The following is a 10,944-nucleotide window of genomic DNA, read 5'->3' as shown; positions in this document are numbered from 1 at the left end:
GCTGTTTTCTCCCTCTTACCTAGGATTGCATTCTCTCCACTTTTTTTAAAAAAGATTTATTTATTTTTAAGTCAGAGTTACACAGAGAGAGAAGTAGAGGCAGAGAGACAGAGAAAGAGAGGGTCTTCCATCCACTGGTTCACTCCCCAATTGGCCACCATGGCTGGAGCTGAGCCGATCCGAAGCCAGGAGCCAGGAGTTTCTTCTGGGTCTTCCATGTGGGTGCAGAAGCCTAAGATTTGGGCCATCTCCCACTGCTTTCCCAGGCCATAGCACAGAGCTGGATAAGAAGTGGAGCAGCCGGGACTTGAACCGGCGCCCATATGGGATGCAGGCACTGCAGGCGCAGCTTTACCCGCTACACCACACTGCTGGCCCCCTCTCCACTTTTTTAAAACTATCTTCTAGACTAGAGCAGTAAGCTCCCTCCCTACTCCACCATCTTAGAAGTTGCCTCTATACAGTTATTAAGAGCAATGTAGAGCTATATAATTGATCTACAAAGATGTACACATATTAGTGATAAAATCAGATGGCAAACAAATGTGGTCACAGTTTTTGGAAAAATATTCCAGCAAACATCAATATACACAGAAGAGTTGTTAATATATGGTCAATTTTTAGAGCCCCAAATAGGAATTTAAAATTATTATTATATTACTATTTTATTGATTTGAGGGTCAGAGAGTTCCCATCTGCTGGTTCATTGCTCAAAATGTGCACAGTGCTCCCTTTCCCCCATCTACATTGCAAGTTGGAACTTAACCCCCGTGTCCCACGTGAGTGGCAGGATTCCAGTCACTTGGGATATTACTGCTGCTTCCCGGGGTGTTTTATCAGGTGCTTTATCAGGAGTATAGTTGAAACCTGAACCCAGGTACTCAGATAAGGGATGCAGGCTTCCCAAGCAACATCTTAACCACTGCCCCCCACCTCCCGCTAAGTTGTTCTTATCAACATAATACACATAGTTTAAGAAGTCAGATATAGCCGGCGCCGTAGCTCAATAGGCTAATCCTCCACCTTGCGGCACCGGCACACCGGGTTCTAGTCCCGGTCGGGGTGCCGGATTCTGTCCCGGTTGCCCCTCTTCCAGGCCAGCTCTCTGCTATGGCCAGGGAGTGCAGTGGAGGATGGCCCAGGTGCTTGGGCCCTGCACCCCATGGGAGACCAGGAAAAGCACCTGGATCCTGGCTCCTGCCATCGGATCAGCGCGGTGCGCCGGCTGCAGCGGCGGCCATTGGAGGGTGAACCAACGGCAAAAGGAAGACCTTTCTCTCTCTGTCTCTCTCTCTCACTGTCCACTCTGCCTGTCAAAAAAAAAAAAAAAGTCAGATATTGTTATAATTCTTCTAAAGAAAAAAGAGCATTTCTTTGCTCTCTCTCTCCAACTTAATGGCTTTTCCCTAGAAAAGTTTCAATGATATTACTTATTTCTCCATATTTACTACAATCATATTTTTTAGACTTTCTGTTTTGATCAATGACTCACCTTCAGAGTTCCTTTTATGGTAGATGTAGATTTAGCTCTATAATACCTTCCTTTTCACATCCTTGTAACAATTTATGAAATTCTTATAAAATTGTGTATATTATTATGACAAATACTGTTTACGGTTGAACAGAGACACAATTTCCTACCAATCCCCTCCTGTGAGTTCAGCTGGAATCTAGCTGCACCTGATCCTGCATATAGCTCTGGAGCATGAAGGGCACCGTAGTTGGCGGAATAATAACCCTGAGTGATATCCACATCCTAATCATCAGAAACTGTGAATATGTTGGGCTACATGGCCAAGGAGAATTAAGGTTGCAGATGGAATTAAAGATGCTTGCAGACCTCAAATCAACAGATTATTCAGGTGGGCCTAGTGTAATCCCTAAAGTCCTTACAAAAGAAGAGGGAGGCCCAAGTCAGAGAGATGACTTTGAAGAATGCTCAGACAGATGCTGTGTTGCTGTCCTTAAAGATGGAGGAAGGGGGCCACGTGCCAAGGAATGCTGGTGGCTTCTTAGAGTTGGCAAAGGAAAGCGAAGATTCTCCTCTGCTGCCAACAACACAGCTCTGCTGACACGTTGATTTTAGCCCAGGGAGGTGCATGCCAGGCTTCTCACCTCCAGATCTGTAAGATAATAAATTTACATTGTTTTAAGCCACTAAGTTTGTGGTAATTTGTTAAAGCTGCAATGGAAACTGTATACAGGCACCCAAGTTTTCCCCCCTGGAACATTGTGGGGGCTGACTTTTTCTGTTCGGAATCAGTAAGGCGTTAGATGCAGTGTACTCTCAGGGACTGGCATGGGTAACCTACGAGTCAGGAAGGCCCTGTCCTCAGGAGAATGGAACCACTGCTGGCCTTCAGCAGCTCGTACTTGAGCTGGCTTGTGGGTATAACTGTCCCAGTAAAAAAGATCTGGATGGGTCACCAGTGATGTCCACTACAGTGGGCAAAGCTAAGCCAACACTGTATGTGTCAGGCAATAGTTCTGGCCACTTGAGTCGGGGAGGAGAGGGCACTAAAACAGATCTAGAACTAAATATTTGGAGCTGTTGTATAAAGAACGTGTATTGTTCCAGAACATATTGATTAACCTCACCCTTGGAGTGTGCAGGCATGGTCAATTCTAAAGGCAGTTCCTAAATGTGTTCCCATTAATGTGAACAGATAGGTTTCAAATATATAAACAAGCAATCCAATCTAAACGAAGACTGGAAAAGGAAGAAAGAAACAAAAAAGCAAGATAGAGAGGAAGCGTAAAATAAGTTGGCAAAATTAAATGCAAATAGTAACATCCTTCAAAAGAAAAAAATGAACAGAATTCACAATGTGATGTTTTCATAAACATCTTTGTGTGTGGAATGAAGTAGTGGGATTAGCTCATAGAAAAGGAAATGTTTATAAAACTTCACCATTCAATGCAGAATTTTCTTGGCGTTGAGATAGAATAAAGCCTCTTACTTTTTTTTTTAATCTTCCTGTCTCTACCCCTAGTTTGGGACAGACCCAGTACCTACTGTTTCTTAAGTCTTATATCGTCTTTCTTGGATTACTTGTATTTTTGTTCAACTATTTTCAAGAGTAATTCTTACAGAGTGTGGGAGGTAAACTTGCTGAATTCTTGTGTGTCTTAAAATACCTTGTTCTCTTGCAATTCAAGATTGACAGTATTTTTCCCCTTAGAAATTTGAAGGTATCACCTCATTATATTTCCGTATCTTAGTATCTGATGTTATGTGATGTCAGTCTGATTTGAAACCTTTCTCAGTAACCTTTTCTTTTGTTTCTTTTTTTTCTTTGAAAGCTTTTGGATTTTTCCTTTTGCTTTGAAGTTTGAAACTCAATATGTTTATTTCTAAGTGTGAGCTTTAAAAAACTGAATTAGAGAACTTACAAAACTCACATTAGTGTCCTTTCACTGGGCATTTTTTTTTTTAAGATTTATTTTATTTATTTGAAATGCAGAGTTACAGACAAACGGAGAGATAGAGAGAGAGGTCTTCCATCTGCTGGTTCACTCCCCAAATGGGCACAATGGCTGGGGCTGGGCCAGGCTGAAGCCAGGAGCTTCATCTGGGTCTCCCAACACTTGGGCTATCTTCCACTGCTTTCCCAGGCATGTTAACATGGAGCTGGATCCAAAGTGGAGTAGCTGGGACTCAAACCTTTTCCCATATGGGATGCCAGGTGTCTCAGGCAACAGCTTTACCCACTACACCACAGTACCAGCCCTGGGCATTGTGATCATTCCAAAGAACATACATATAACTAACATTGAAAAGCGTTGAAAAACTGCAGCCAAGTGGGAGGGTCAAAACTGACTCCCTGGATTGCCAGGAGTCCAAATATAAGCATTTAGTAACTGTAAGAGGGAGGGACTCAGAATCATGGAAGTAAAACACATAATAATTTCTGAGTGTTTTTCTTTTATTATACTCAGCTTTCCTTAGGTTCTTTCATTCTGAAGATTCATGTCTTTGCTTTTTTTAAAAAGATTTACTTATTTATTTGAAGTCAGAGTTACATAGAGAAGGAAAGGCAGAGAGAGAGAGGTTCTCCATCTGCTGGTTCACTCCCCAGTTGGCCACAATGGCCAGAGCTGCGCTGATCCAAAGCCAGGAGCCGGGAGTTTCCTCCAGGTCTCCCACGTGGGTGCAGGGGCCCAAACACTTGGGTCATCTTCTACTGTTTTCCCAGGCCATAGCGGAGATCTGGATCAGAAGTGGAGCAGCCAGGACTTGAACTGGCGCCCATATGGGATGCCAGCGCTGCAGGCAGCGGCTTTACCCGCAACACCACAGCACTGGCCCCACCATAATTTATTTAGTGAACAGTTGATGGGCATCCGGGTTGAGTCCATATCTTAGCAATTGTGAGTTGTGCTGCAGTGAACATGGGGGTACAGATAACTCTTTCAGAGGCCGATTTCATTTTATTTGGGTAAATTCCCAGGAGTGGAATGTCAGTAATCATTCATTCATTCATTCATTTATCCATTTTCAAGGAAACTTCTGTCTCTCTGGATGTTCCTTTTTTATTGCAGCCTGTATTTTTCATTTCTATCTCCAAAATCCCTGTTTCTTCTAAGGATTAGTTCTGTTCATCATTCGTATTGAGACTTTTATGGTATGAGTTTTTCTCCAAGATCTGGCAATTCTTCATTTTCTGGTTTTGTTTATGAATTGAGAGACTGCTTTGGTTACTGTAGATAGCCAGGGTGCATTTCCTTGACAGCTGTGCTGGTGTGCATCCCTAACAGGTGGCTCTTTTCCCTTTTTTTTCCAATTTATTTTTTAAGATTGACAAGTAAGGGGCCAGTGTTGTGGCACAGCCAATTAACATGGCACCTGTGATGCTGGCATCCCAATTGACTGCCTGTTCAAGTCCTGGCTGCTCTACTTCAGGAGGGGTAAGCGAAGGCAACTCCAGGGAAGCTTCCCATTCCCTGTCTCTAGGATAGTGCCAACTCTACATTCTCAGGTTTTGGCACTGCATTTTCCTTAGAGACCATTCTTAGACTTTTGCTGCCAGCAGTTTTGTTCGGGTAAAGGAAAAACAAGTAGGGTGGAGAGAGAGCAGTCTATGCTGAGTATGTCCCTACTTCTGCCATTAAGCTTTGAAAATAAATAACTAGGTAGTCCTACATCCCAGCGCCCCCTTCTCCAAGGTCCCTTTGGTAAAAACCCTTTTGATGAGTTGATCTGAGGTTTCCTGCCCTCTACCTTCTCTTCTGTTCTGAGCCCACGTGTTTTCAAATGTCCTTGAATTGCACACAATTTTTGGTCTATGAATGCTACCTTTGTTTTCCAACACTGTTAAGGTTTTTGAAAACCTTTTATTATGGTAATTTCCGAGCATATCTAAGTGTACGAGGCATAATATAATGAAACCCCATGTACGTGTCACTCAGCTTCAACAGTGATCACCACAGGCCAGTCTTATTTTAGCAACACTCCCTAATTATTTTGAAGTATGAGGGTACTTCCAAAAGTCTGTGGAAAAACAGAATTAAAAGATGTTCATTTTGGTGGAAATTTTTTTTTTACTTTTTTTTTTATTAGAGTGAGAGAGAGAAAAAGAGGGAAAGAAGTTGTCCATCTGCTAGATTACTCTCCAAATGCCTGCAGCAGCCAGGGCTGGGCCAAGCAGAAGCCAGGAGTGAGGAACTCCATCCAGGTCTCCCACATGGGTGGTAGGGACCCAAGCATTTGGTCCATCATCTCCTACCTCCCAGGCACATTAGCAGGAAGCCAAAATGGAAATAGAATAGCTGGGATTCCAACCAGGCACATTGATATGGGATGTGGACACCCCAAGCAGTAGCTTCACTGCACCACAAGCCCACTTCATGCAAAACACTTTGAAATCCATGTGTACAAGGGTTCTTCAAACAGTTTGTGAAAAGATGTGTATTATGAAAAAACTGCTTGGAATTCAAAATTGTTTTTGCACCAGCACAAACTTATCTTTTAGTTTCATTTCTCATGAACACTTTTTAAAAATCTTTCTTTTCATCTACTTGAAAGAGTGAAAGAGAAAGACCTTCAATCTCCTGGTTCACTTTCCAAATGCCTGCAACAGTCAGGGCTGGGCCAAGCCGAAGCCTGGAGCCTAGAGCTCCATCTGGGTCTCCCACATGAGTGGCAGGGACTCAAGCACTTGGACCATCATCTGCTGCCTCCCAGGATGCATCAGCAGGAAGCTGAGTAACTGGAACTCTAACTAACATCTCAAGCAGCCACTTAACTTGCTGTACCACAACAGTCACTGTGGTGGAATGAGAAGGCCATGCCAAGATGGCCACCAGCAACAAAAACTGCCTGGCATCAGGCTGTGATTGGATGGTTTTGGAAACCACATGACAATGGAGCCTGACTGACAACAGGCTGTGATTGGATGGCTTTGGAAAGCGCGTGACAATGAAGCCTGACTAACAACAGGCTGTGATTGGATGGCTTCGGAAACTGCCTGGCAACAAGCTGTGATTGGTTAGGGCATAGACCGCCCCTTGACCAGATTGGCTGCCTTGGCTATATAAGCTGCTATACCAACTGAAATAAAGGAGTCTACAGGCTGCTTGCCTCTGGCCCGCTTTCACCTGGCTCCCAGGGCCTGTGTGGTGACTCCGTGCCTTTTGTCCCTACCATGCTCCTCCTCTCAGAACACATCCACAACAAGTCACCGCATGAACTTTTTTTTTTCCCTAAGGAGAGATGGCTTTAAAAGAAAAAAAGATTTATTTTCTTTTATTTGAAAACCAGAGTGACAAGGCGAGAAGGAGAGCTTCCTTTGCTGGTTCATTCTCCAAATGAGGGTAACAGCCTGGGCCTCCCATGTGAATGACAGGGGTTTCCAGTGCTTTCCCAGATGCATTAGCAGACAGCTGGATTGGAAGTGGGGCAGCTGGAACTCAAACCTGTGCTCCAGTATGGGATGCCAGCATCACAGGTAGTGCTTAACCTGCTGCACCACAGTGCCGACCTCTGCCTCATGAGCTTCTTGAACTGCCTTGGTATGTCTCAGAGATATCATTTTTTTTTTATTTGACAGATTGAGTTAGTGTGAGAGAGAGAGAGGAAGGTCTTCCTTCCGTTGGTTAACCCCCCAAATGGCTGCAACAGCTGGCGTGCTGCACTGATCCGAAGCCAGGAGCCAGGTGCTTCCTCCTGGTCTCCCATGCGGGTGCAGGGGCCAAGCACTTGGGCCATCCTCCACTGCCTTCCCAGGCCACAGCAGAGAGCTGGGCTGGAAGAGGAGCAACCGGGACTAGAACCCAGCACCCATTTGGGATGCCTGCCTGCAGGCGGAGGATTAACCAAGGGAACCACGGTGCTGGCCCCGAGAAATCATTTTTTTAAAAAAGAGATTTATTTATTTATTTGAAAGGCAGAGGCAGCGAGAGAGAGAAAGAAGTCTTCCATCTGCTGGTTCTTTCCTCAGATGGCTGCAATGGCCAGAGCTGCGCCGATCCAAAGCCAGGAGCCAGGAGTTTCCTCCAGGTCTCCCATTCGGGTGCAGGGCCCAAGCACTTGTGCCATCTTCCACTGCTTTCCCAGGCCACAGCAGAGAGCTGGATTAGAAGTGGAACAGCTGGGACTTGAACTGGTGCCCATATGGGATGCCGGCACTGCAGGCGGCAGCTTTACTCGTTACGCCACAGAGCCAGCCCCTCAGATATATCATGTTACTAGTAAGTATTTCTGTATGCATCTTTAAAAGAGAACTCATTTTTTTAAAAAAGAAAACTGTTACTGATATAACATTAAAACATTAACATTAATCCCTTAATAGTAGTAAATATCCTCTCAGTATTAAAATTTTCCCAATTATCTCAACTTTTTTGTTTTCATTACAGTTGATTTTTTCAAATCAGTGTTGAAACGTGGTCCACACATCGTATTTGGTTGCTATTAACTGATAATTCTCTCTTAATTTCTTGGATCTATTCCCACCCTCACCCCCCTTAAGGAACCAGGTCATTTTTCTACAGAATTTCTGACATTTTGGATATTGCTGATTGTATCTTTGTGATTTTTTTTTTTTTTTTTTTTTTGACAGGCAGAGTTAGACATTGAGAGAGAGAGACAGAGAGAAAGGTCTTCCTTCCGTTGGTTCATCCCCCCAAATGGCCACTATGGCCGGTGCATTGCGCCGATCTGAAGCCGGGAGCCAGGTGCTTCCTCCTGGTCTCCCATGGGGTGCAGGGCCCAAGCACTTGGGCCATCCTCCATTGCACTCCTGGGCCACAGCAGAGAGCTGGAGTGGAAGAGGAGCCACCGGGACAGAATCCGGCATCCCAACCGGGACTAGAACCCCAGGGTGCCGGCGCCGCAGGCTGAGGATTAGCCTAGTGAGCTGCGGCGCCGGCCTCTTTCTGATATTTAACATGTCCTTCTGCTGTCCCTTTTATTACCAGTTGTAAACTGGTAAATCCATAGACAGGGGCCAGCACCGTGGCACACTAGGTTAATCCTCTGCCTGTAGCGCCAGCATCCCATATGGGCACCGGGTTCTAGTCCTGGTTGCTGCTCTTCCTGTCCAGCTCTCTGCTGTGGCCCGGAGGGCAGTGGAGGAGCCAAGTGCTTGGGCCCCTGCACCAGCATGAGAGAACAGAAGGAGGCACCTGGCTCCTGGCTTTGGATTGGTATAGCTCCGGCCAGAGTGGCCATTTGAGGGGTGAACCATTGGATGGAAGCCCTTTCTCTCTGTGTCTCTCTCTCACTGTCTGTAACTCTACCTTTTAAATAAATAAATAAATAATCTTTAAAAAAATCCACAGACATAATCAAATTCAGGTTTAGGGTTTTTTTTTGGGGGGGGGTGGCATTTCCTAGGCAGTAGTATGTACTTTGTTGTATCACAAGAAGTAACACGTAAAGTCTGGTTATTTCTCTTTTGGAGATGTTAGGACTGATCAGTGGCTTTAGGGGTGGATGTTTGTCATAGCGGTTAAGGCACAGCTTGGGACACCTGCATCCCTTATGGGAGTACTTGGGTTTGTGTCCAGTCTCTGCTTGATTCCAGCATTCCTGTTCATGCACTCTGTGGGAGATAGCAGGTGATGGCTCAAGTATTGAGTCCCTGCTACCCACATGGCAGGCCTGGATGGAGTCCCTGTCTCCTGGCTCCTGAGTTGGCCCAGCCCTGGCTGCTGTGGGAATTTGAGTAGAGAGCCGGCTGATAAAAGATTTCTCTGCCTCTGTCCCTATCTCTGTCTTTCGTGGTGAGGAATTCAGCAGCAGCCAGAGAGACAAGAGTGAACAGAGTTAGGTTTATTAAATGTACTGCAAGGGAGCAGAGGGCAAGCAGACCAGCTGGGAGCTGACTACTGCTGCAACGTGGATTATAATCTGGAAGGTACGTATCTGAGGCAGATTGCCGCTGGCTGAGGGCTCTTCCATCACCAGTGGTTTATTACTGCTGGGCATTTTCACTAACGACTTCTGGATTGCCAGGTGCCTAGGTGACCTCACGTGTCTGTCACACTGCCTTTCAAATCAAATGAAAATAATGTAAATAAATAAGAAAAGATTGATCAGTGGCTTCAGATGATGTCAGTTTATGTCAGTCATAACATTTTCTTTCAGCTTATTACTTGAATGTTTTGAGCAGCCATTACTGATCACTGCCTAAATCTATTACAAGGGGACTTTAAAAAAATGCATGGAAAAAGTGAAATTAAAAGATAAGTTTACTTTGGTGCAAAATAAGGAAACCCATGTATACTTTTCTCATAATGCATTTTCCATGAGCTTTTTGAATACTTTTTATATTTCATTTGGGACTACAAAACAACTGTGTTCTAAGTTAATTCTTTGCTCTTGAACAAAGAATGTATGTGCTTGAATTCTTTTATAAAAAACATTTCCTTATTAGCTATCTGGTTACTTCTAGGTATAGTTAGTACAGGAAGGGCAGGTTATGGACATTTGCAGGAAGGATAAATTTTCAAAAACTATAATTTACCAAAATTTACTCAAGGAGAAATAAAAAATATGAGTAATATTTATGGATTTTTATATTCAATGAAGAAATTTCAGTGCACAATTTCAAGTCTCTATTAAAGAAAACTCTAGGCCCAGATGGCTTTAATGATGAATTGTTCCAGACATTTAAAGAAGAAATAAGGTCATTTTTTTTTCTCTGCGGATCACCTGGACAAGTCCCATGTATTGTTCACTATGCACGGAATACACTATCCTCTACCAACCCCTCAGATGCTTTTCCTTTTTTTTTTTTTTTTAAAGATTTTATTTTATTTATTTGAAAGGCAGAGTTACACAGAGAGAGAAGGAGAGGCAGAGAAAGAGAGGTTTCCCATCCCCTCGTTCACTCCCCAAATGGTCGCAACAGCTGGAGCTGCACCGATCCAAAGCCAGGAGCCAGGAACTTCTTCTGGGTCTCCCACACAGGTGCAGGGGTCGAAGGACTTGGGTCAACTTCTTCTGCTTTCCCAGGCCATAGCAGAGAGCTGGATCAGAAGTGGAGCAGCCAGGACTTGAACCAGTGCCTTTATGGGATGCTGCCACTGCAGGCGGCAGCTTTACCTGCTACGCCACAGTGCTGGCCCCAAGGTCATTCTTAGTAAAATTTCTCCAAAGAATAAAAATAACAGAAACACTCCCAGAGCTATTTTATCAGGTCATCTTGATTTTAATACCGAAACCTAACAAGGACACTACGAGAGAAAAACTAAAGGCTAATATCTCCTAAGAACGTAGACTCTTAAATCCTGAAAAAATATTACAAATGAAAATGTAAAAACAGGATAATACATCATGACCAAGTGGGATTCATTTCAGGAATGCAAGATGGGTTTAACATTTATAAAACAATCCGTGTATTTCACCTCATTAACAGAATAAAGGGAAAAGCCACATTATTTGTTAGTGAAATGATGCCATTATTTGAGGCGCCATCTTAAGCCCTGGATGCCATCTTGAGA

Source organism: Oryctolagus cuniculus, chromosome X (assembly GCF_051225735.1).
Source record: "Oryctolagus cuniculus isolate XC-2025 breed Fujian yellow rabbit chromosome X, ASM5122573v1, whole genome shotgun sequence".
NCBI lineage: Eukaryota > Metazoa > Chordata > Mammalia > Lagomorpha > Leporidae > Oryctolagus > Oryctolagus cuniculus.
This window is presented reverse-complemented; position numbering follows the sequence as displayed.